The 26,976-nt window shown below is 44.4% G+C and overlaps 1 long non-coding RNA gene across 4 annotated transcripts in view; it reads right to left on the bottom strand.

The window, feature by feature from the left end:
* LOC110256393 overlaps window positions 1–26,062 on the bottom strand; it is a 69,643-nt gene extending 43,581 nt beyond the window's left edge. Inside the window, exons 1-4 of one of the 4 annotated variants that reach the window (XR_002337838.1) lie at window positions 25,538–26,062; window positions 25,156–25,430; window positions 9,374–10,312; window positions 7,968–8,345 (exon numbers count right to left, since the gene is read on the bottom strand). This is a non-coding gene — a long non-coding RNA (uncharacterized LOC110256393). Of the gene's footprint in view, window positions 1–7,967; window positions 8,346–8,684; window positions 10,313–25,155 lie in introns of those variants that run through there. The other 3 variants (XR_002337835.1, XR_002337836.1, XR_002337837.1) reach the window with 3 other exon arrangements.

The raw sequence follows: 26,976 nt of genomic DNA, 5'->3' as shown, positions 1-26,976 counted from the left end.
TGGGTTAAGGATCCCGTGTTGCCGTGAGCTGTGGAGTAGGTCGCAGATGCAGATTGGATCTGGCGTTGCTGTGGCTCTGGCGTAGGCTGGTGGTAACAGCTCCAATTAGACCCCTAGCTTGGGAAACTCCACATGCCGCAGGTGTGGCCCTAGAAAAGACAGAAAGACCAAAAAAAAAAAAAAAAAGTAGCCTGAAAATGAGTGAGCTAGGTCTAAAAGTCAAGAAATCAGAAAAAGTACAAAAAGAGTAAACTTTAAGAAAATAGAAGGAAGAATAATGGTGGAAGCATAAACAAATGAAATAGCAATAGGGAATCTTTGCAAAAAATAATATGGCATGACTGCTAGAGAAAACATGAGAGAGAGCTAAGTAATCCAGGAACATCAGGAATGGAAAGGGGGTCATCATTGTGGATGCTGCAGATATTGCAAAGATAATGAATGGGTTTTATGAAGAAATTTATGTCCAGAGGAAAAGGATCAAGATGGTAGAGGAGGAGTTCCCATCGTGGCGCAGTGGTTAACGAATCCGACTAGGAACCATGAGGTTGCAGGTTCGATCCCTGCCCTTGCTCAGTGGGTTAACAATCCGGCATTGCTGTGAACTGTGGTGTAGGTTGCAGACGCGGCTTGGGTCCTGCGTTGCTGTGGCTTTGGCATAGGCCGCCGGCAGCTACAGCTTGGATCCGACCCCTAGCCTGGGAACCTCCATATGCCATGGGAGCAGCCCAAGAAATAGCAAAAAGACCAAAAAAAAAAAAAAAAAAAGATGGTAGAGGAATAAGGCATTGTGCTCATCTTTTCCCACAAACACATAAAAAAACACACAGATCATCTACTGAATGCTTGCAGAAGAATGTAAACCTCCCAAAAGGGCAAGAAACCCTCCAAAGAACTGGATAGAACTAAAGAAAAAAGAAAGAGAGAGAGAGAGAGAGAAAAGGAATCAAGATGGGACTGAGAAGGAGCTGTGAAAGAGAAAAGGATCCCACACACTGGGAAGCCACCTATCCAATGGGGACATCAGCTCAGACAGAGGGACCTCAAAGGTGGAGAAAAATGCAGCAGCTGGACTGAGGAGGGCAAAGCAGAGTGAGAGCTACACAAATCACCTGTGCAATGCTCCAGGCAGTGCCCACACATGCTTGATCATTGTCACTTCCGAGGACCCTGCAACTAGGAGCAGCCTGTGCAGCAACTCCTGCATGGGTTAAGCAGGATGGAGTGCTTCTTTCAGAGTCTATGAGTAGCAGGGGCAAATCACCATAGTTATCTCTGATTCCAGAGGTAGGCATGGCCTGCCACCAGTAGGGGCCTCTAAATAAGCACCACTTGCAGCCCCAATCACTTCAGAAGGTACCAAAGAGTAGGGCATTGTGATCAACAACACCTGTTGATACTCTCACTCCATGGGAAAGCACACACCCTGCCACTGCCACTGCCAAATGCTCCAGGAACCACCTAAATCTGCCCAAGGCTCATTTCCACTTCCCAGGGCCCTACAACTAGGAGTAACCTGCCCTACCTTCCTGCAGGTTCTAGCTACTGTCAAGAGCCCAGCAACCAGGCACTGACTTCTAGCCCTGCCCATGGCCTCCTTCTCCCTGGAAACACACTCAGCACCCTATCAAGGGATATATTGCTCACACTGAAGAAAGAGAGAGAGCAAATGTCCAAACTCCCATGCCAAAAATAAATAGTAACCACCCACAAAATACAAAGGGGTGCTCTTGGATTGAAATAGCCCTCAATACTACAGTAGTTGGTTTCCCTAAATTCACAGAATAAGAAAAATATAAGCAAAATGAAGAAGCTCAGGAACCACTCCCAGTTAAAAGAACAGGAGAATTCACCTGAAGCACCAAACAATGAAACAGATCTCTGCAGTCTAACAGACACTAAATTCAAAAGGGAGATGGGGAAAACAATGAAGGAATTAAGGGTGAATACAAAGGAATTAAGAGTGGACATAAACAGTAATGCAGATTACTTTAGAAAGGAACTGGAGGAGTTCCCGTTGTGGCGCAGTGGTTAACGAATCCGACTAGGAACCATGAGGTTGTAGGTTCGGTCCCTGCCCTTGCTCAGCGGGTTAAGGATCCGGCGTTGCCGTGAGCTGTGGTGTAGGTTGCAGACGCAGCTCGGATCCCACATTGCTGTGGCTCTGGCCTAGGCCAGTGGCTACAGCTCGATTCGACCCCTAGCCTGGGAACCTCCATATGCCACGGCAGCAGCCCAAGAAATAGCAAAAAAGACAAAAAATTAAAAAAAAATAAAAATAAAAAGTTTCTTTATTAAAAAAAAAAAAAGAAAGGAACTGGAAAATATAAGGAGGAACCAAGAAAAGTTAGAAAATTCATTTGCAGAGAAGCAAACTGAGTTAAAGGCACTAAAGAGAGAATGAATAATGCAGAGGAATGAATGAATGACTTGGAAGACAGAATAATGTAAATCACCCAATCAAAACAGCAGACAGAAAACCAAATGAAAAAACATGAAAGCAATATAAAAAATCTATGGGATAATATAAAGTAGGCCAATCTATGCATAATAGGGATTCCAGAAGGAGAAGAAAAAGAAAAGGGGATTGAAAATATATTTGAAGTGATTATGGCTGAAAACTTTCCAAATCTAAAGGAAACAGATATCAAGAAACAGGAATCGCAGAGGACCCAAACAAGTTGAACCCAAACAGGCCCACACAAAAGATATTATAGTAAAAATGGCAAAAGTTAAAGATAAGGAGAGGATTCTAAAGACAGCAAGAGAAAAACAAAGTGTTGATTATAAGGGAACCCCCGTAAGGCTATCAGCTGCTTTATTTACAGAAACAGCACAGGCCAGAAGAGAGTGGCAAGATATAGTCAAAGTTCTAAAAGGGAAAATCTTGCAGCCTAGAATGCTCTATCCAGCAAGAATATCATTTAAAATACAAGGAGAAATAAAGAATTTCTCCAACAAACAAAAACTGAAAGAGTATAGCAATACTAAACATGTTCTAAAAGAAATACTGAAAGGGCTTCTCTAAATAAAAAAGAAGTAAGAATAAATAGGAAGGAGGAAATCACAACTGGAAAGCAATCACTTAAATAAGCCAGTATATAGATCTAAAAGGGGGAAAAAAACCTATTGTAAAAGCGATGATAAAAACAAGGAGCAGCAAAAGGACAAACACGAGGATGTTTAAAAAAAGACTTCAAAATCATAGAATGTGGGGAAGGAAAGTAACAAAATCTAGAATTTTTTTTTTAAAGAATGTGTTTCAGCCCATTATGACTATCAGGCTAAAGCAAGCAGATATAGGAAGGGGTTAACATACTTGAAAAACAGGGCAACCACAAATCAAAACCAAATATTGCATTAACAAAAACTAAAAAGGACACGAGCATAAAATAAAAGGAAATCATCCAATCAAAGAAAGAAAGGATAAACACAGAATCATCTGGAAAACAAGGTTTAAAATGGCAATAAAGGAGTTCCCGTCGTGGCGCAGTGGTTAACGAATCCGACTAGGAACCATGAGGTTGCGGATTCGGTCCCTGCCCTTGCTCAGTGGGTTAACGATCCGGTGTTGCTGTGAATTGTGGTGTAGGTTGCAGACGCGGCTTGGATCCCTCGTTGCTGTGGCTCTGGCATAGGCCGGTGGCTACGGCTCCGATTCAACCCCTAGCCTGGGAACCTCCATATGCCACGGGAGCGGCCCAAGAAATAGCAACAACAACAACAACAGCAAAAGACAAAAGACAAAAAAATAAATAAATAAATTAAAAAAAATAAAATGGCAATAAATACATATTTATCAACAATTATCTTAAATGTCAATGGACTGAATGCTCCAATCAAAAGACACAGAGTGGAAGACTGGATAAAAAAGCAAGAGCCTACAATATGCTGTCTACAAGAGACTCACCTTAGGGCAAAGGACACATATAGAATGAAAGTGAGGGAATGGGAAAAGATATTTCATGACAATGGACAAGACAGGAAAGCAGGAGTTGCAATACTCATATCAGACAAAATAGACTTCAAAATGAAGGCCATAAAAGAGACAAGGACACTATTTAATGATAAAAGGATCCATTCAAGAAGAGAATATTACAATCATCAATATATATGCCTCTTAAATGGGAGCACCCAGATACATGCAACAAATACTAACAGACATAAAAGGAGAAATTGATGGGAATACAATAATTGTAGGAGACTTTAGAACCCCACTCACATCAATGGACAGATCCTCTAGACAGAAAATCAATAAGGCAACAGAGACCCTAAATGACACAATAGAAAAGTTAGACTTCATTGACATCTTTAGGACATTAAATCCAAAACAATCAGAATATATATTCTTTTCAAGTGCACATGGAGCATTCTCAAGGATGGATCACATACTGGGGCACAAAAGTAACCTCAGCAAATTTAAGAGTATAGAGATTATTTCAAGTATCTTCTCTGACCACAATGACATGAAACTAGAAATCAACCACAGGAAAAGAAGTGAGAAAAAACTAACTACATGGAGATTAAACAACATGCTACTAAAAAACCAATAGGTCAATGAGAAAATCCAAAATCAAACTAAAAAATGCTGTGAGACAAATGATAATGAAGACACAACCATTCAAAATCTATGAGATTCTTCAAAAGCAGTGCTGAGAGGGAAAATTATAGCAATACAGGCCTTCCTCAAAAAAGAAGAAAAATCTCAAATTGACAACTTAACCTACCACCTAAATGAAATAGAAAAAGAAAAACAAACAAAACCTAAAGTCAGAAGGAAAGGAAACCTAAAGAAGGAAGGAAATCATAAAGATCAGAAAAGAAATCAATAAAAGAGACTCAAAAAACAACAGGAAAAAAAAACAATAAAACCAAGAACAGGGTCTTTGAAAGATTAAACAAAATTGACAAACCTGTGCAGACTCACCAAGAAGAGGAGAGAAAAAACCCAAATAAACAGAATTAGAAGTGAAAAAGAAGAAATCTCAACAGATACTGCACAAATACAAAAAACCATAAGAGAATCCTATGAACAATTATACGCCAATAAATTTGACAACCTAGAAGAAATGGACAACTTTCTAGAGACTTACAGCCCACCAAAACTGAATCAAGAAGAAAAAGACCAACTGAACAGACTGATTGCTAGAAATGAAATTGAATATATAATAAAAACACTCCCTACAAACAAAAGTCCAGGACCAGATGACTTCACAGGTGAATTCCACTAAACACACAAAGAGGAACTTATAACCATATTTCTTAAAATTTTCCAAAAGGTTGAAGAAGAAGGAATACTCCCAAAGACATTCTATGAAGCCACCATCACTCTAATACCAAAACCAAAGATACTACCAAAAAAGAAAAATAGAGTACAATATCTTTGATGAATATAGATGCAAAAATTCTCAGCAAAAGTTTAGCCAACTGAATCCAACAACATATCAAAAAAATCATACACCATCCCAAGTTCACAAGGATGGTTCAAAATATGCAAATCAATCAAAGTCATACACCACATTAACAAAAGAAAATCAAAAACCACATGATCATTTTAATAGATGCAGAAAAAGCATTTGACAAAGTCCAACATTAATTCATGATAAAAACCCTATGGGAATATACCTTAGCATAATCAAAACCATTTATGACAAACCCTCAGCAAATATAACACTCAATGGAGAAAAGCTGAAAGCCTTCTCACTAAAATCTGGAGCAAGACAAGGATGCCCACTTTCACCACTTTTATTCAACATAGTATTGGAAGGCCTAGCCATAGCAATCAGACAAATGAAAGAAATATAATGTATCCAAATTGGAAGAGAAGAGGTAAAATTGTCATTCTATGCAGCTGACATGATACTATATATAGAAAATCCTAAGGACTCTGTATGAAAACTACTCAAACTGATCAATGAATTCAGCAAAGTAGCAGGATACAAGATTAACATTCAGAAATTGGTGGCATTTCTATATACTAACAATGGAATATTAGAAAAAGAATACAAAAAATAACTTTTAAAATCACACCCCCCAAAATTAAATACCTAGGAACAAACCTGACCAAGGAGGTGAAAGCCTTAGATGCTGAGAACTATGAAACATTTAATCAAGGAAATTAAAGAGGATTCAAAGAAATGGAAAGATACTCCATGCTCCTGGGTTAGAAGAATTAATATCATAAAAATGGCCATACTACCCAAAGCAATCTCCAAATTCAATGCAATCCCTATCAAATTACCCATGATATTTTTCACAGAACTAGAACAAGTAATCCAGAAATGTATATGAAACCACAAAAGACCCAGAATTGACAAAGCAATCCTGAGGAACAAAAACCAAGCAGAAGCCATAACTCTCCCAGACTTCAGGCAATATTCAAAGCTACAGTAATCACAACAGCATGGTACTGGTACCAAAACAGACAGACAGACCAATGGAACAAAATAGAGAACCCAGAAATAAACCCAGACACCTATGGTCAGTTAATCTTCAACAAAGGAGGGAAGAATAAAAAGTGGGAAAAAGATAGTCTCTTGAGCAAGTGGTGCTGGGAAAACTGCATAGCCATACATAAATCAATGAAACTGGAACATACTCTCACACCATGCACAAAAATAAACTCAAAATGGCTTAAAGACTTAAACATAAGGCAAGATACACTAAAACTCCTAGAAGAGACCATAAGCAAAACATTTTGACATCAACTGTACAAATATTTTCTTATGTCATTCTCCCAAGGCAACAGAAATAAAAGCAAAAGTAAACAAATGGGACCTAATCAAATTGACAAGATTTTGCACAGCAAAGGAAACCATTAAAAAAAAAGACCTCCTATGGAATGGGAGAAAATAGTTTCAAATGATGCAACTGACAAGGGCTTAATTTCTAAAATATACAAACAACTTATACAACTCAGCAAAAAGACCAACAACCGAATCGAAAAATGGACAAAAGACATGAATAGACATTTTTCCAAAAAAAATATACAGATAGCCAACAAGCACATGAAAAAATGCTCAGCATCACTGATTATGAGAGAAATGCAAATCAAAACTTCTATGAGGTACCACCTCACACCAGTCAGAATGGCCATCATTAACAAGTCAACAAATAACAAATGCTGGAGAGGGTGTGGAGAAAAGGAACCTTCCTATACTGTTGATGGGAATGTCAAGTGGTACAACCACTACGGAAAAAAGTATATCAGTATCTCAGAAAACTAAATATAGAACACCATGTGACCCAGAAACCTCACTCTTGGGCATATATCCAGACAAAATTTTCATTGAAAAAGATACATACACCTATATGTTCATCGTGGCACTATTCACAATACTCAAGACATGGAAACAACCTAAATGTTCATCTACAGATGATTGGACTAGGAAGATGTGTGTGTATATATACACAATGGAATACTACTCAGCCATAGAAAAGAACAAACCAATGCCATTTGCAGTAATATGGATGAACTAGAGAGTCTCTTACTAAATGACATGTCAGAAAGAAAAAGACAATTACCATATGATATTACTTACATCTGGAATCTCATATATGGCACAAATGAACTTTTCCACAGAAAAGAAACTCATGGACTTGGGGAACAGACTTGTGGTTGCCAAGGGGAAAGGAAGGGAGTGGGTTGGACTGGGAATTTGGGGTTAGTAGATGCAAACTACTGCATTTGGAGTGGATAAGCAATGAGATCCTGCTGTATAGCACAGGGAACTATATCTAGCACTTGTGATGGAACACGATGGAGGATAATGTAAGAAAAAGAATATATGACTGGGTCACTTGCTGTACAGTGGAAACTTACAGAACACTATAAATCAACTATAACAGAAAAAATAAAAATCATAAAATTAAAAAAAAGAAAAAAAATTTATGTCCATAAATCAAAGAAAAGACAAATTCACCCCCAAAATTATATGTTATTTGAGAAATAACAGGTCTCTGGCTTTTTTAAAAGGATCAGTTTAATGTATGGAGAGGAGGATGCAGGAGTAATGGAAAAATAATAAATTCGGATGAGGTGTAGAGTCAGGGAAGAGCAGTGGTCCATCAGGCAAACCGGGACAGACCCCCATGGAGGGAGCTGATTGGCTTTGAGGGTCACCAGTTGGAGGGGTATTTGAGGCTAGTAGTGAGCACAGAGGAACAGTGCAGGTCTCCAGTGGCCACTTTCCCAGAGCCACATGCTGCTCCAGGGCTTCCCATCTCTCATTCAGTGAGGAGGGCCCTTCCTCCATTTCCACACTGGGTCGCCATCTGCTCTGCTACCATTTGTTCTGTATCTTAACATGGGTTCTTCTTCTGGTCGGGGTTTTTGATTTCCTTCCCTGTCAAGTGAGAGAATTTGTCAAGAAGATGTCTCTGCTTCTCTCCAACTCCAGAGTTCTCTAAGTTTGAGTTGTCCTATCTTCTAGTAGGTGCAAGAGATGTAAGATGGAAATGTTTGGCAGTTTGGCAGGTCAGCAGGTCCTTCACAAATCCAAGTTACAGAGCAAGATCTGGGGTGGTGGTTCTCACTCTGTTCCAGGGAACCCTATGGTTCCAATAATGATTCTAAGGGATCTCTGAGGGGGGAAGATGAGCTTTGGGGCTTAGGCCTCCTACCAGAGTGTCCTCCTGTGAAGCTTTGCCAGAGTTGTTTTATATTCTTGTGAAAGTTCATTTGCAAAAAAGCTCAACTCTAAGCAATTCTGAAGATCCCTCCACTATCTAAGCTGCAGCAAGAAAACAGCCATAATTTTGGTCATTGATGTTTGAAGGGGAGTCTCTGCTGAGGCTCAAGTCTTAGGGGGACATGTGCTATGGGCTAGCACAAGGGTCTCTTATCCACCATGGATTGCAGAACTCAGGACTGACCTGACTTTGTGTTTGCTATGAGGCCATCAGAGCACTTGATATATTATCGATTGGCCGTGCATTGTTCAAAGGGCCTCAGAAAAATATGAGCCAGCATTTGATGTGGCTTCTGCAGAAGGTGCTGAGTTTGCTGGGCATCTGCAAGGTGGATGCTGACTATGGGCTCAATCCCATATGAGGTTTATGGTGAGAAAGACATGGGAGCGGGAGGCCAGCAAGGAAGGCACTTGTTGAACACAAAGGAAGAAAAAGCCAGCTCCTGAGTCCACTTGGTGAGAAAAGGGAGCTAAATAACTAGAGGACAATCAGTGGCATTGGGGCAAGGGGAGGGATTACAGAAGGAAAAGGAGCTATTTGTCAAGGGGCCTGGGGAAGTTGTCAGATGGAAGAAGGAAGGGTTACAATTGTGTGGCTCTTAGGGGTGGAACCAGGAGCTGTGAGTGGAAATTAAAGGGGTCACATCTAACGCTGTGAAGCCACTTCTGACAGTAAGACCTACCTGAGGACCTCCCTCCTCCCTCCTGAAGTCATGAGTGCCCTCCAATGCAGGTGCTCAGAAGCAGGACAATTCTTCTTGGGGATACTGAAGAGAGAATGGGTGATGGGGGGATGGAGTGGGTGGCAGGATTTGTGAGGTCCCTGTGGCCCCTTCTAGCTCTTCCAGCTTCTGGCTAGGAGCCGCATTTTTAGGTGCTGACCCGGGTGCAATCAAGGTTCAGAGAAAGAACTCAGCACAGTCTGGAGTGGTCAACGGGGGCTTCCTTAGGCCCTTGAACTCAACATTGAAAATATCAGCTGTGCTCAGGGCAGCATAGTGAGGAAATTACAGCACCTACACTGCACTATGATCACAGGCTTGGGTATGAGATACCATCAGGAGACGAGACTGGGCACTGAGGGCTGATGTAACCCATAACTGGAGCCATCACATGGGCCTGGTTAGCTTGGCTCTGTACCTTCTGAGCAGGGCTTGGAGTGAAAAGCACATTTATGAAATGCCCCCATTCATTTCCTGCCAAAGATCCTATCTGAAGCCAGGGTTCTTGCCTCCTGGAGAAGTAACTGTTTCTCACAAAGCCATCCCTGTCCCTAAAGATGCCGAGGGAACAGTAAGGGAGGAACAGTTTTTATTTGGCAATGCAAACTGGTATGTTTGCCCTCTATTTTCTTAAGTAATACTTCTTTGCTGGTTGAAACATCTAGTGTGAGAGATTGGGCCAACTTAACACTGCATCATTTCCTATCCCATACTTTGGTTGATCTGAGAGAAAAGCACTGAAAAGCTGTGAAAATGATCTGAGTCACTGTAGATGCTGTAGCCACAGGCCACTGTAGATGCTGTAGAAAGCAGCTAGATTCCCATACTGCAGATACAAGGCCGTCTGAGATGGTTTAGCCTGCTGTAGCCGGGTGCTCCAGCTGAAAGAGACTGCAACATCTAAGGAGAATGGAAACAGGGTGTCAAGGAATAACCTGACTTCTACAAGGCAGCCTTGCAGGTAACCACCATGTTTACCAGCCCATGAAAATGGGTAATGGTATTTAGCACTGCTTTCCCTATCTATCCTATTAAACACAGGAAGATCAAAAAACCCCACAGTCATTATAATAGGATAATCTGCATTGTCCTTGGCCTGGACCTGTGGCAATTCTTCTCTGTGAAAATCTGGCTGAAATGCTGTGTGTTCTGAGAAGGCTCAGAAGTAAGAGCTTTGATCCATAAGCTGGTGTGACCCTGAGCTTTGTGAGATGGGTGATAGCTGACCTGACCATGGCCCAGCCAGCCCTAGATTGGGTAGAGCCCCAGATGAGGGACACATAGGCTGACCTCTTGCTTCTTGGAGCCTGTGCACATGGGGGAGGGACTTAGTTGGCTGACCTGGGCCATGGCCCCTGGGGACTGCCTGGGGTATTGACATAGGAGTGGGCTTGGGGGGAGGATGAGCATTCTGAAATGAGCTCACCGTTCGCTAGAGGACAGCAGCCCTCCTCCAGAACCATCGCTCTGAGAACAGGGAGGCCAGTTTTGCTTCTTTGGCTGCTTCTTTGGCTTTCCTTTCAGCCTGAGCTCTTCCTCTGCTCCCATCTCTCCCCCCTCAGATTTCACTGTCCCTCACCTACCTGCCATTCGCTACCTTCCTTAGGGAAGGGCGAGTGTCTGGATCTGCCAGGCTGCCTGAGGGAGGGGACGCCGTTCTTGCTTCACCTCCATGATGCCCCTGCTAAACACAGGGGCTCAGCAGATGCCTGGTGCCTCAGCTCAGGGAGGAGGCCCTGTGTTGCCGCCAACTTTGGCACATGGCAGGGGCTCCATACATGTTCACTTAATAAAGGCCCGAGGTTCCAGAGGATGGGAAGTACCTCACTCTTCTCCATCTCTCGGCAGCATTGCAGGACCTGGCCTTCCGAAGGTACTCTGGGACTCTGACTCTCTTAGCCCTTGATTCCCCAGGTCCTTCATCTCAGGATGAAGCCAGGCTTGGGGAACCTTCTGCAACTGCTTTTGATCTTTCCAGTAGGTCCCTAGGCATATAGAAAGGAGGCTGTCTCTTCAGGTCTATGAAGTGGAGACTTCTTCCTCAAGCATGCTGTGGGGAGTTGGCTCTGATGTCAGGCCCTGCATGTGTGCATGTGAGCGGGCACTCTTGCTTCTCTCAACTGACAGGGAGGCTCCCAGCACAGAGCCCAGATGACCGGGCCCGAGCTCTCCCTCTGCCCATGTTTCCCTCCCTCTGGAGGGGAATGGATCTCCAGATCAGCCAGCTGGTGTCAGAGGGAGGAAGGCTGGGGCCACATTGTCAAGAGTGGGTGCCAGGAGTCAGAGCCACGAGTAGCCACCCAGCTGAGCCACAGGGTGAAGGGGTTGGCTCCCAGACAGAAGCCTGCTGCTGGGAGCTTGCAGCTGGCAAATCGAGCTGTGGGCAGCCCAGCCCTGATCTGGGAAGGGAGTCTTTGGACTAATCACCTGTTGGAGGAGTCCCCTGTCATGCAGGAACAGGTCCCTCTTAGTACCTCTACTGGTTCCATCGTCGTTGGCTGGGGGCTGCCACTTTCCTATTTCTCCTGTGTGTCTCCTGAGGGCTGAGGATTCTCGCCTTCCCTGGTCAGGCCTGCACTGTGGTCTAAGGGGTCCCTGGCTCTCTCCCCTTTATCCTTCAAGACCATTTTTCCATAAATTTCTCATATGTCTAAATGTGGGTATCTGCTTTTCAGAGGATCTGAACCATCACATGCATGGGGTATATTCCTCTGTGTCTGGCTTCCTTCTGCATCATCTGTTGACAAGAGCCACCAGCTCACAGTGCAGGAAGGGCATTACTTTGGATCCAGCCAGGGTCCTCTTCCCCATGATAAGAGGCCTTATGGCTTCAGGTGGCCTCCTGGGTCACATCTCACCAGAGCCAGGGCCCCTGACAGCATCTCCGATGGGTAGTCACCTGGATCCTGCTCGAGCATCTCCGGGGAGAGGCTCCTCCCTCCTCTGTGAGTCCATTGGAGGGCAATTCAATTTGCTAGGAAATTCTTCCCTGTGTGCCTGTCTCCCCGCTCCAGGGGTACAGCTGACACAGACCGTTTGCTCATTTCTTTTTTCTCTGAAGGAGTGTTACCTGAGGCCTGCCATTGGAGGCCCGTGTGAAATCTCACCTCAGACAGGGTAGGGGGCGGGGGGTGGGGGTGGGGTGTAGAGTGGGGAGTGCCGGAGGCCCAGCCCAGGGCCTTTCCTCTGTGCAGGGGTGTTGGCAGAGGCAACCCCTGATGTGGGGTGGCGGGAGGTGATGGGTGAAGAGAAGTGCCTCCATCAAGGTTTCGGCAGCAGCAGTCTGAGTGCCCTGGCTTATTCTTTGGGCATAAAGCACCCTCCTTTTGCTAAAGGGGGATTAAAAACCTGTGGTCATCTGTCTCACCGGCCTGGTTTTATGTTCCAGTTCTAATTCACGAAGGTTGTGTGATCTTGAGACTTCATTCAATCTCTCTGTGTCTTGATCTCCTCATTTAAAATAGGATAATAATACTACCTCCCAGATCTCTTTGAGGATTAAATAATTTAATGTTTGGTGGAAGACAATTTTTAGCTAACTGGCATCTATGCAGTGGCCCCAGCACACAGTTATGAACTGCTGGTCCTGAATGTGAGTTTGGACCCCCATGTGTGTGATAGGTTGAATGGTGACCCCTAAAAAGACATGTCCTTGTCCTAATCCCTAGAACCTGTGATTGTGACCTTATGTGGAAAAAAGGGTCTTTACAAATGTAATTAAATTAAAGATCTTGGAATGAGATCATCCTAGATTATCTGGGAGGACTGTAAATCAATAATGTGTCCTTACAAGAGACAGAAGATGTCCTCACCCAGACCACAACAGCTCATAGAAGGAGCTGCAAAGGTTTTGGGCTGATTAAATCTGGAGCTGAAATGATTTGCCATCTTAACGATGCAATCCTTCCTGCCAGAGCAGATGGTACAAAGGCTTGCTTTTCATATCCGTGTCCTTGTAACAGGAAAAACCACATTTTGGAAGTAAAGAGAGTTGTCACATGAACGAAACATTATGCAGTGTCTTGTATGTGTGAAGAAAAAAAGAAAGAATAGCTCTATGGATGTTGACAGAAGTCTGCCTTTGGAGAAAGATCCCATTCATGCCCAGAGCATCAAGACTGCTCTCCTGCCAGTCTTCTCCCTTCTTTCCTTCAAAACATATTTATGAAACTTCAGGATTATGCCAGGCACTGCAGTAAATGTTGAGGACATAGCTGTGAACACGTAAAACAGCCTTTCTCCTGCCTGGGCCTGCAGCCAAGGAGGGGAGACAGGCCTTAACTGAAACACAGACACATCATTTTGAATGGTGATAGTGGTAAGTGCTATGAATTTGCCTTGGTGCCCTTGTCAAAATTCAATGACCGTACGTACACATGTGGCTCTATTTCTGGGTTCTCTATTCTGCCCATGGATCTGAGTCTCTTCTTTTGCTAATACCACACTGTCATCTGCTGCAGGCAGCCTTGAAAGTTGGGGTGCACAGGCCCCAAATGTACTCTTTTCCAAAATTGCTTTGTCTCCCCTGGTTCTGTTTTTTCCCTATCTAAATTTTAGCATCTACTTTTTCAATTCAATTAGCCATACATGTCAAGTGTTAGGAAGGAAAATCCGTGGAGGAAAGATTTTTCACAAGCAAAGTTTTAGCAGTCAAAGTTTTAGCCTCCACTATTAGGTCAAAGGCAGCTTCTTTTTTGCTTTTGAGGTTTCCCACAGGGGACTGAGGTTCTATGATCCTTTCCAAATGCTTTGAGGTAGCTGATGGTTGGATGTAGGTCAGAACTCCAGAGCTGCCCAAACCATCCTTTGTGTATTTTTGCTTCTTTGCCTCATCTTTTATAACCAAATAAGTGAAGCTGGAGACATGATGCTTGCCTCTAAAACAGAATGTCGAGGAGGGTCAGGAGAAAGAGGCCATCTGGTGGCCAAGGACTTAGACCAGACCACAGGATGTGACCTGCAGGCTGACAGGTTCACAGTCCCTGAGCCCCTCCCACGTGAGCCAAAGTGCAGAGCTGGAGTGTTCCATTTAGGGTTTAGGGGACTGCAGGCCGTCCTGTCTGGTTAATTCAAACATGAGAGAAGGGGCCAGGCAGGGAGCTTGCCTCTTGCCCAGGGAGCCCTAATGGTCCTGGCCAAGCAGGGAGCCAGCAGATGCCTCCTCGCTCTGTGTTGTTATCAGCAGCAGCATCTGCCTGGCTCAGTTCAGGCTGCGCGCTGCTTGCTGCTGGGAGGTGGGCAGGCAGGCAGAGCCTGCAGGCTGCATGTTGCCCTCACTGGCTCTCAACTGTCAGGAGACAGGCAGGAAGAGACATGGAAGTGGAAGCTCAGGCTGTCTGGGGCCTCCCAGTGAGAGAGAAATGAGAGGCGGGACCAGCGCAAAGCTACCAAGTTGTCCAGTAGACTCACCCCAAAGCCCAGTCCTCTGTCCCTCATGGAGGCAGGGAGGCCCTGAGACCTGGAGGACAAGATTCCTGCCCTTCAGAGTCTCATGCTTTGCTGAGGGAAGGAGAGGGGGCCTTCCCAGACAGAGATCTAAAAATGTCCACGTGACAAAGAAATCTGAAAATGCTCCACATGTACAAAGCGGCAAAGAGGGGCAAGGGCACTGGACTCAGGACTGAGACGGCCTCTTATCTCACCTCAGCCACTGCCTGTTTCCATGGCCTTGGGCAGCCACATGATTTCTCTAAGTCGATTTTCCTTCACTGCAAAATGGGATAGTCATTCTGCCAGTCTTTCAGGCTAGTTGAAAATTAAAATAAATGGTAGACAGAGGATTGGGTAGAGAGAGTCCTAATGATAGACATTAATACAGTGTTTACTGTGAGCCCAGCATCAGCCCAGGCCCTCTAGATACACGAACTCACTGAATCCCCACATCGCACCTCACGAGAGAGGTGCTGTGATTAGGTCCATGATGCAGAGGAGGAAAAGGAGGTTCTGAAAGGTAATGGAACTTACTGAAGATCAGGTGGTGGGGCTGGGATTTCACACGGGTCTCTCTGCCTCCAGAACCCTTGCTCTGAAATACGGCACTCTTACATCTTTGATGAAAATTCTCTGGGAACTACAGCGCATTGTACAAACCTAAAAGTTATTCAGTTAGTTTTTCTCTCACATCCTCATTTGGAAACTGAAGCTGTGTGGCGAAGGTTGGATTAGATCAGATGCTCTGCTCCTTGGAGAGCCAGCAGCAGGTAAAGCAGCAGGAAAGGAGGCCTCCCATTGGCAAAGCTCTTGAGAGCCTGGGCAAAGCGCACTGAGGGGCAGAGAGAGAACACAGCCCCATGAAAGGAGGGCCTCAGGGTGGAGTCTGGTGACCAGAGGCAGCTCCTCTGGTGGCTTGGGGGGTGTAGTTTGCCTCCCAAAGCGTGCCTGAGCCTCACCCCTGCAGGAACAGCCCTGCCAGATGATAGAGGCTTGGAGGAACCTTGATCTGGGAATACACAGCAGGGAGAAAAGAGGCTGGAAATGGACACACATGGGAGTAACTGGTGACAAGATGCAGGGCTGTTTGGGGGCAGAAGGGGCTCTAGGGGTCTCCTAGTCAGACCCTCTTAAGCCTGAGGCTGGGGGATTTAGAAGGGCCTGGAATAACCCCTGGTGGGTAGTTTACCCTAAATTACCTCCTTCTACGATCTGTATCATGGGCCTGAGTTTCCACGCTCAGAGCTTTCCACCTTTGAGTTAAACATTGCCCTGTTTTGCAACTACTTTGAAGATGCAAGCTTACCTGGGACCATGGAGTCACCAGGAAATGAGTAGGAGAGAGCCTGGACCCAGTGAGTAGCAGGAAGAGGGCACCAGGCTAGGAGAAGATGAAGAAAGATGTGGCAAGCAGGAAATTAGCAAGAGGGCATTTTGTCAACTCTCTGGTTTCACCTACAGCTGGTCCTCAGAGAGCCAGTCTCCATGGAGAACTGGGCTTACCAGGGACCTCTGGTTAATCTCTGCATTTATCAGTTAGGAGGACTTTGCTGCTGTCACACATGTGCCCCCCAAAATTTAGGGCTCTAATACCATATGAATGTCTTATGGCACAGAATCTTCAAATTTCTTCTTAGGCACAGTCTACAGCAGGGTGGGGCCCTCGGCTCTGCATAACCATTCAGGGTCCCAATATCCTCCCCTCCTCACTGCTCAGGGGCCTCTGAGTGGGGAGAGAATGAGAGTGATTATGGCAGCTGGGACATTTTTATGCGCCAGGCTTGTCATTGGCCTTCATGTCTTCCACCCACATCAACCAGATCTCAGCCACCGGGCTCTACCTGATTATAAGGGGAGGTCCTCTAGCTGTGTGCCCAGGAGGAAGAGGCAAACAGTTGTTTCTGCCCACACTGGGACCCCTCTCCTTTCTTTCAGAAATGGATCAGAGCAAAGTTTGGGTCACCGGGAAGGTTCCATGGAGGAGGCTGTGCTGGCTCTGGCCTGGAAAGATGGGAGACTTCTCCTTGAGATGGGGTGGGGGCTGTGTGCAGAGGTGCAGAGATGACCCATATGCCTAGACTCTGTCCTCCCACCCATGTGCAACCCACAGGTGCAGGAGGACAGGGCCGATCCCACCAGCTAACTCAGGAGGGAGCAGTGTAATTTGGGAGGACTAAGGAGGGTAGTTTACCCCAAATATCTCGGGCCACCTGATCTGCACAAATAAGCACACATCTCATCTCTTCTCATGAGGACAAAAGGTGGTTATTTTGTGAGTCAGGAAGGTGCTTTTATAGCCAGTAATTACATAGTCATTGGGGGAAATGTAATAAAAATCATCCCTCTCTTCATTTACTTAAATGTGATTTTTCAGTAGCCATTATGTAATTACTGGTATTTTTCAGTAGCATTATTAAGAATAAACGGGCCACTATCTCTCCATCACCATACAGATTCAAATGTGAGAAGTGCCTCATTAGACAGGGACAGTGGGGAGAAAAGGGGCCATTATCTTGCAGGAGACTCTGGCAAGGCTCAAGGCACATTTGTCAGGTGGTTTGGAACACATGGTACCAAAACCAAGGGCTGGTGCTGACAGAATGGTTTGCAGCTGTCTTCTGTGTTCAGCCCACTTCTCTACACCTGCCCTCACACCTCTGGACACAAAGTATCTCAGAGAATGTATCTCCTGCCCTTGGCTAATGGCAGACCTGCCTGCCATCTGAAGCCCCGGGCAGGGCCCTTAGAAAGAAACAAACTGAGTGTATATTTTAAAACTTGTCCTGCTGTGTCCTTTTCCCCAGCTCTCCCCACCCCTAGATGACTGGGATGGAGATCGATATTCTTTTTCCCAGAATATCCCTTCAAATGGCAGAGTTTGTTTCAAAAGAGCAGATCTGGGACCACTTAAAACTGCCCATTCCCAGCATATGCACAGCTGTTCCTGAGGATCTTAAATGATTCACAAGGAATACAAGAAACACTGTGGGGCTTGGAGAGAGGAACACTGTGTACTTCTGCTCAGGTTGTGCACTGCCCAACTCTGGGGGCAGAGGTGCCACTCACCAGACTCCAGTGCATACCCATCACCCAACTGTAGGTGGGTGGTCCTGCTACAGAATCCTGGACATAGCTAAGAGGACAGGAGGCAGCTAGGAATCCCCTGGTGGTGCTGCCAGGCTCTCATTCCAGTGAATCAAACATGTTCCAGACTTCTTGTCAATTGCTAACATAAAGGCAATTGCATTTGCGTGGCAGGACATGGGAGCCATCAGCTAGGCCTTATGTTCTGGGCAAAGACATACCTTGCACTGCTCCTTAGTCAAAAGTCGCTCCTTCCCTATAATCCAAAGGGGTGAATGTATTGCACAAATGAACCTATCTGATAAACAGAGGCAGACTCAGACATGCAGAGCAGATTTATGGTTGCCAAGGTGGTGGTGGTGGGGAATGGGATAGACTGGGAGTTGGGGTTAGAAGATGTAAACCATTGCATTTAGAATGGAAAAGCAGGTGGGATCAAGATGATGGAGGAGTAAGATGTGATGCTCACCTTCAAACACATTAAAAACAATCTACATGTAGAACGATTCACATAGAACATCTACTGAACACTGACAGAAGACCTTAAATCTTCAAAAAGGGCAAGAGGAGTTCCCGTCATGGTTCAGTAGAAACAAATCTGACTAGCATCCCTGAGGACACAGGTTCAATCCCTGGCCTTGCTCAGTGGGCTAAGGATCTGGCATTTCCTTGAGCTGTGGTGTAGATTGCATACATGACTCAGATCCTGTGTTGCCGTGGCTGTGGCCAGCAGTTGTAGCTCCAATTCAACCCCTAGGCTGGGAACCTCCGTGTGCTGTGATGCGGCCCTTAAAAAAAAAAAAAAAAAAAAAGGAGAGGGGAAGAAACCCTCCACATAACTGGGCAGAAAAAAAAGGAGGAAAAAAAGAGAGAAGAGGAAAAAAAAGAATCAGGATGGGGCCAGCACTCCTGAGAGGGAGCTGTGAAAGAGGAAAGGAACCCGTACCCTGGGAGTCCACCTAACTGATCAGGAGATTAGCCAAGACAAGTGGAAACCTCAACACCTGGGAGAAAAACACAGTAGCCAAACAGAGGAGGGCAAAATAAAGAGAGAGCCATACAGACCATCAGTACCACCTCCTGAGACACCATAGCCTGAGACACTCGAGAGAGTGCTGGGTGCTGAGACTCAGGTTTCAGAGGTCAGTTTTGGGGAGAGGACTAGAGATGGCTATGTGGAAACAGCCTGAGGGGCTACAAAGCTGAGGCTGAGAAGCTGAGTGCCACAGCTGATAGAACACTGCAGGAGAACTGGGCCCATAGGAGAAGCAAGGTGCCATTGTTGGGGAGAGCAAAAGGGGGAGGGGTGGAACCACCATAGGATTATCTTTCTCTGAGTATGTGAGGGATCTTGGGTGGTGGGGAACCTCTTGCACGGGCTATAGGTGGTGGGGGCAAACCACACACAGCAGCCATCTCAGACTCCAGATGTGAGTGTGGCCTGCCAACAGTAGGGGTCCATGAACAGGTACTACCTGCAGGCCCAGGCACCTCAGGGATTGTCTCAGAGGAGGGTACTGCAACCAAGCACCACCCATTGTTACTCTCACTCCCCTGGGAATGTATACACACTGCTGTTGCCACTGCCAAAGGCTCTGGGCATTGCCTACACCAGCCTGAATGTCACTGCCACTTCCCTAGGCCAGCAACCAGGAAAAGCCTGCATTGCCTCCCTGCCAGTCCTCACTCTGTCAAGGGCCCAGCATCCAGGCACTAGCTACAAGCTTTGCCCACTACCTCCATCTCCCTGAAGCACATATAGGCTATACAACAGTACACACCTCATAAAGAGGATAACAGCCTGCACACCTGAGGAAAGAGACAGAAAGCATCCAAGCCAAAAGCAGCCCCCCCCACACACAAATAATAAGCCCTCACAAACTACCCAGAGGCACTCTTACATATAAATAGCCCTCCAAGACTATAGTATTTGGTTTCCCTAAACTCATAGAAGTAGAAAAATACAAGGAAAATGAAGAAGTTCAGGAACCATTCCCAGTTAAAGGAACAGAATTCACCTGAAGCACCAAACAATGAAAACAGTGTCAGTTTAACAGATTCTGAGTTCAAAAAGGAGATGATGAAAATTCTGAAGGAATTAAGAGTGGATATGAATAGTAATGTAGATTGCTTTTAAAAGGAACTAGAAAATATGAGGAGCCAAGAAAAATTAGAAAATTCATTTGCGGAGATGCAAACTGAGTTAAAGGTATTGAAGAGTAGAATGAATAATGCAGAGTAATGACTAAGCGACTTGGAAGATAGAATATTGGAAATCACCCAATCAGCAGATAGAAAACCAAATGAAGAAACATGAAAACAATATAAGAGATCTATGGGATAATATAAAGTGGGCCAATCTATGCATAATAGCAATTCCAGAAGGAGAAGAAAAAGAAAAGGGGATTGAAAATACATTTGAAGAAATTATGGCAGAAAATTTTACAGATATAAAGGAAACAGATATCAAGATACAGGAAGGAGAGAGGGCCCCAAACAAGTTGAACCCAAACAGACCCACGCCAAGACATATTATAATAAAAATGGCAAAAGTTAAAAAAGTTAAAGATAAGGAGATGATTCTAAAGGCAGCAAGAGAAAAAGAAAGAGTTAATTATAAGGAAACTCATACAAGGCTATCAGCTGATTTCTCTACAGAAACACTACAGGCCAGAAGAGCGTGACAAGATATAGTCAAAATTCTAAGATGGAAAAATGTGCAATCTGGAATACTCTAAACAGCAGGAATATCATTAAAAATAGAATAAAGAATTTCTCCAAAAGTTATTGCACAGCAAAGGAAACAACTTTAAAAAAAAGTCTAAAAGACAACCTACAGAACGGGATAAAATAGTGGCAAATGATGCAACTGACAAGTGCTTAACCTCAAACATATACAAACAACTCATACAACTCAACAACACAAAACAAACAACCCAATTAAAAAATGAGCAGAAGACCTACACAGACAGTTCTCCAAAGACAACAAATGGATGACCAACAGGCATATGAAAAAATGCTCAACATCACTAATTATTAGAGAAATGCAAATCAAGACTACAATTTGGCGCCACCTCATACGTGTCAGAATGGCTATTATTAATAGTCTACAAATAACAAATGCTGGAGAGGGTGTGGAGGAAAGGGTCTGTTGGTGGGAACATAAATTAGTACCAACACTACAGAAAATAGTATGGAGGTGCCTCAGAAAACTAAAAATAGACCTACAATGTAATCCAGCAATCCTACTCCTGGGCATATATCCAGACAAAACTATAATTCAAAAAGATACATGAACCCCTATGTGCATTGCAGCACTATTCACGTAGCCAAGACATGGAAACAAGATAAATGTCCCTAAGATGGGTATATATGCACAATGGAATACTGCTCATCCATAAAAAAGAACAAAGTAATGCCATTTGAAGCAACAAGGATGGAACTAGAGATTTTTATACTAAGTGAAATAATTCAGAAAGAGAAAGCCAAATACCATATGATATCACTTATATCTGGAATCTAATATATGGCACGAATGAACCTTTCCACATAAAAGAAACTCATGGACTTGGAGAACAGGCTTGTGATTGCCAAGGGGAGAGGAGGGAGTGAGATGTACCAGGAATTTGTGAGTTAGTAGATGCAGATTATTACACTTAGAATGGATAAGCAATGTTGTCCTGCTATATGGTACAGGGAACTATATCCAGTCTCTTTGATAGAGCATGATGGAAGATAATATGAGAAAAAGAACACACACACACACACACACACACGTCACTTTTCTGTATAGCAGAAATTGACAGAACATTGTAAATCAACTATAATACAAAATTTTTTGAAGAAAGACCATATTCGCCACATACTGAAACATATATTATTTGCAACCTTTTAAACTTAAGATGAAAATTTGGGATGGCAATTTAAAAATATGAAAAGAGGTGTATTTTTTACAAAATTCTTTTAGATGTGCAACAAGCAAAAAATTTTTGAAGGACACTGTTCTAGTTTTGACAACAAAAAACAGAACTGCTAACTCATAATATATGTTTATCTTCTTCTTTACAGAATGATACCAGGCTCAATGGATACACATATCAGCCTCTCAGCATTTTGACATAAGGTTTTTTTTCCCTGTATCCTCACTTGGATTTGGAATTTTCAGATTTTAACACCCCCCTCTTTTTAAACCAATATATATGCACATACATTGGTGTCTCACTGTGTTTTAATTTGGATTTCCCTGGTTACTAATTAGATTATATTTTCATATGTTTATCACCATATCGATTTCCTTTTCAGCAGAGTGCCTATTCAGTCTCTTGTCCATATTTTTTTCTTTTGAGTAGTTTGTGCTTTTCTAATTGCTTTGGAATAATTCTTAACATATTTTGGTCACTATTTTTCAGTTAATTGTATAGAAGATAACTTTGAGTTCATGATTCATATTTATTCTTCTTATTATTTTTTAATAGTTATTGCCCCAATAGAATTTTTTTTAAACTGTACAACATGGTGACCCAGTTACACATACATGTACACATTCTATTTTCGCATATTATCATGCTCCATCATAAGTGACTAGACATAGTCCCAGGGCCACACAGCAGGATCTCACTGCTAATCCATTCCAAAGGCAATAGTTTGTATCAATTAACCCCAAGCTCCCCAACCACCCCACTCCCTCCTCCTCCTCCTTGGCAACCACAAGTCTATTCTCCAAGTCCATGATTTTATTTCTGTGCCATAAATTAGATTCCAGATATAAGTGATATCATATGGTATTTGTCTTTCTCTTTCTGAATTACTTTACTCAGTATGAGAATCTCTAGTTCCATCCATGTTGCTGCAAATGGCATTATTTTGTTCTTTTTTATGGCTAAGTAGTATTCCATTGTGTATATATATCACATCTTCCTAATCTAATCGTCTGTCGGCAGACATTTGGGTTGTTTCCATGTCTGGGCTATTATGAATAGAGCTGCAATGAACATATATGTGCAATGACTCGTATTTTTATTCTCTTTATAGTATTATGTGATAGATAAATTTTCAGTGATTTCTTTGCATCTTAAATCTTTCTCTACTTCAAAATCATAAAAGTTATTTTGTCATGTAAAAAAAAAGGAATGGATAAGCAATGAGGTCCTGCTATAGCACATGGAACTATATCCCACCTCTTGGGATAGACCAGGATGGAAGATAATCTAAGAAAAGGAATGTATATTTATGTGTGACTGGGTGACTTTTCTATACAGCATAAATCAGCACATGGTCAACCAACTACACTTTAATTTTTAAAAAATGACAGGAAAAAAAAGAAGTGAATGGATGGGATTGTCTTCTCCTTTGGGAGGTGAGGACTCCGGGATACTGGAGGGAAAACCCTCCTGAGAAATACAAATCTGAGGATCTCAGGGAAAGGAGAGTATTTGAGTGTTTGGGCCTATAGGACCAGTGGGAGGGAAAAGTGCAGCCTTTGAAGCAAGAGCCAGGTTTAGAGCCTGTACACCAAGCTTGGTGCTCAACTCTCAGGCTGAACAGGTTTGGTCAACCAGGTTGGTGCTGAGAGATGATTCTTTCACTCAACCATCTCATATCCATCAAGCCTTTTCCTCACAGTGCCGCAGGCACTGTTCCAATGCATTCTGTCAACTCAGTTAGTCCTCATGAGGACAAGTACGGTATTTCTGTGCTCCCCATTTTACTTTATTAAACATTTTTTTGAACTTAAAACAATTGAATGTGATCCTCATTTGAGAGATGAGGAAACAGATGCATAGATTGATTTGCCTAAGATCACACAGTTTTTTTGTTTGTTTGTTTGTTTGTTTTTGTTTTTTTTTGTGGTGATCTGGGATTTGAACCCAGTCTCTCTGGCCCAAAGGCTCATTTCCAACCATGATGCTCATCTGTGTTCAAGGTTAAGTGAAAACAGGAAATGAGACTGGAAGAGGTGGATGTGAGACGATAGATGGATCTGTCCCAAATATCCTTATCTAGCCATCTTTTGACTCCTCACTATCTTTCCCTCCCTCTTTTCTCTTCCACCTCCTCTCATGCTTTTATATCATACCCTCCCTTCCAACAAGGCTAATCCTTAGGCCCCTTTCTCTGGGCAGGGGGGCTATTCCCAGGTCCCCACTTTTTCCTGTCCATCCACACTAGGTCTCCCTTTCAAATTTGATGCCAATTTCACTGTCTTTAAGAAGCCTGCACAGGCTCACTTCAATCATTTGTTTCATCAATAACTCTTGAGCAGCTACTTTGCATCAGGGACCATTCTAAGCCACAGGATGCAGAAATGGAGGAGCCAAGGGCCTTACCCTTAAATTACTCACTTTCTAGCTGGGGAGACAGTGAATATTCAGAGCAGTGGATAGAATAGACACTAGGGGTCTATTCTAGAAGAGACTAGGGGTCCCTGGAACATCAGCTCTCAAGCTTAATGTACCAGTGAATCACCTGGGGAGCTGGTTAAAAGGTCCAAGTGGGGACTGATGTTCTGCCTTCCCAACAAGCTCCCAGGTGATTTGGCTGCTGCTGAGGACTACACTTTATATAGCAAGACGCCCGAGGATTTCAGAAGCTATGATAGGAACATATGCCTGATGCTGGGGATAGGGGACTCAAAGAGGAACTGAGAGTCTGGGAAGGGGCTGAGGCTGGAGCCAATCTGACAAAAGACAACACTCTCAGAAGTGTTGGTCAGAATCTATTCCGGAATAATAGATATTCTGTCTACTCCTGCCTTGGCTTGCTCTCAGAGGTTGCTGGCTTCTGGAAAGTGTAGGTTGGGTTAGGAGTTGGGCTGAGATCTCTTCCAGCTATGACATTTTTAGGAGTCTGTGATTCTTACCCAAACTAGCAAAATAGTTCCAGGAATTTTGGTGGGCCAGTCCTGGAGCTTGGTAGACAGAAGGGACCTTAGAAAGGACATAATTCAACCCCTTCATTTGGCACACGAGAAAACAGATCCCAAGATGGGGAGTAATTTTCCAAGATCACATGGTGGGTCAGGCCCAGACCCCAGACCCCAGCTCACAACCGCCAGGTCTGGGGTCCTTCCCTTATACAGTTTCTGGGAGTGGGCAGGTGGGGTGGGAGGTGAAGGGTATTCCCATTTCATGACGTTTCATGCAAAATCCCCCCCACCCCATGGAGTTGCCCCACCTTCCATGATCCCGAGCCATTTAGCATGAAACAAAAAAATGAAATAAATGACTCACCTGGGAGGAGTGACCTGAGTCCTTCTGGGAGGAGCTGGCGACAATCACAGCGAAGTGTTCCCAGCCTGCCCATGGGGTTCTCACAAGGGAAATCACAGAGTCCTCGTGATAATCACCACAAGGACTTCAGTGCAGAGTCTCTCAGTCTCAAGCGATCCACGTGAGCTGTACAGCTTCCCAGGTGTTTAAATGCAACAAAGAAGCAGCTGGAACCTGTTTGGCCACCAAGTGCATTAGCTGAGGGTGTGCCTGCCTTTGGTGCTGGGACCTGTGGGCTGGAGAGATGCAGACGAGCACGTGCGCGTGCATCCACACACACCAGCTCACGGGCTTCCATGAGCACTCACGCACATGCAGGTCTCGTGCACACAATCGAGCATACCTGCACACACACCTCAATATTCTGGAAAGCTCAGGAAGCCAGCAAAGGCACTGGGCACAGTGGTGCCACCACAAATGCCCTTTTGGAACTCTGAAAAGCAAACTAGTGCAGCCTGCAAGCTGAAACCCTATCCCCCTTGAACAATAAGTCCCACCCTTCCCCCCAGAGGATTAACCAGGTTCTCCTCACTCACTGTTTTAATTAATACCAGGCACAGCTGGCGGATGGCTGAGCCTGAGGCTGCATGAAGGCTGAATTTCCAATATGTCAACAAGCTTGGATAGCTGTTGTGATGATCAGGATGCTTTGGTTAAATAAACAGACGCAGCAAGAAATGCTAATAAGCGAAAGCGGGTCAGGTGCTTATCTGTAGCGAGGTAACTGCTTTCCCACTCCCGCTTTTGGCCACTGTCCAGGCCAGCCCTGCTGTGTCAGAGATTAGAAGGCCCTGCCCCTTGCCCTTCTCAGCTCATCTAGCCAGGAGGCCAGCCACCTGCTGACTCCCTCCTCACCCATCAGGCAAGCCCCCCACCCCCACCCCAGTCATCCTCTCTCCTGACATCACCCTTTCTAACCCCTCTCTCCTGTAGGTAAATTCTGCAGACATCTGCCAAACTGATAGGGGTTGAGGGGAGGGATGAGACCCTGGAGGATTGAAACCTGTGGGCTGAGGCTTTTGCCCTCAAAAAGCCCCCATCAAGTTGGAGAAACAGACCTAACCTCCAGAAACTCAAATTCTGCTTGTGGGCTGAGAGCTGGGTGATTGAACATGGCGCTGATCCCATGCTATGGGAGAGAGGAAGGTTAAGTCTCCTGGAAAAGTTGGGAAGACTTGGCTTTGGTGTGTTTGAGCAGGTCTTGGAGGATGAGAGAAATGTCAGAAGAGAAACTTCCTTGGGAGCAGAGAGGCAAAGGCACACACCTGTCTGCACATGGGCACATCAGGGGGCTGATAGGAGCCAGGCTGGGGGCTTGGTCGTGGGAAGGGGGAGAAGGTTCTCTACTGAAGCCACAGGAGAAGGGGGAAATCACATAGAGGCTTTAAGGGCATTCAGGGGAGTATGAGCCTTACTTTGAGGGGCAGCTGGGAGCCAAGACAGGCTGATCCATCTATACCAATGCCATCTCATGATGGGCCTCCTGTGGTCTCCTAGCTGGGGCAGTGCCACATGGAGGGTGGAGCAGATGTAGACCAAGGGACAGCTGGGTCTCATAACGTTAATACTAGACTGGCACTGCAGCTGGATGGCCTTTAGCCCAGGGGTCCCCTGCTGCATATGCGGCTCTTTCCTTTGCCTCTATAGGAATTTATATGAAAATGATGGAGAAGTTCTGCCTCGAATCAGTGTTGTTTGTTAAACTCAAGAACTTGTCTGGGAATCCCCGGTATCCTTTGTTGGGCCCTCAATTGAGAAGTACTGTTCTAGTTACTCTGCTAT

Source organism: Sus scrofa, chromosome 13 (genome assembly GCF_000003025.6).
Source record: "Sus scrofa isolate TJ Tabasco breed Duroc chromosome 13, Sscrofa11.1, whole genome shotgun sequence".
In the NCBI taxonomy this organism is placed as follows: Eukaryota; Metazoa; Chordata; class Mammalia; order Artiodactyla; family Suidae; genus Sus; species Sus scrofa.
This window is presented reverse-complemented; position numbering and strand designations above follow the sequence as displayed.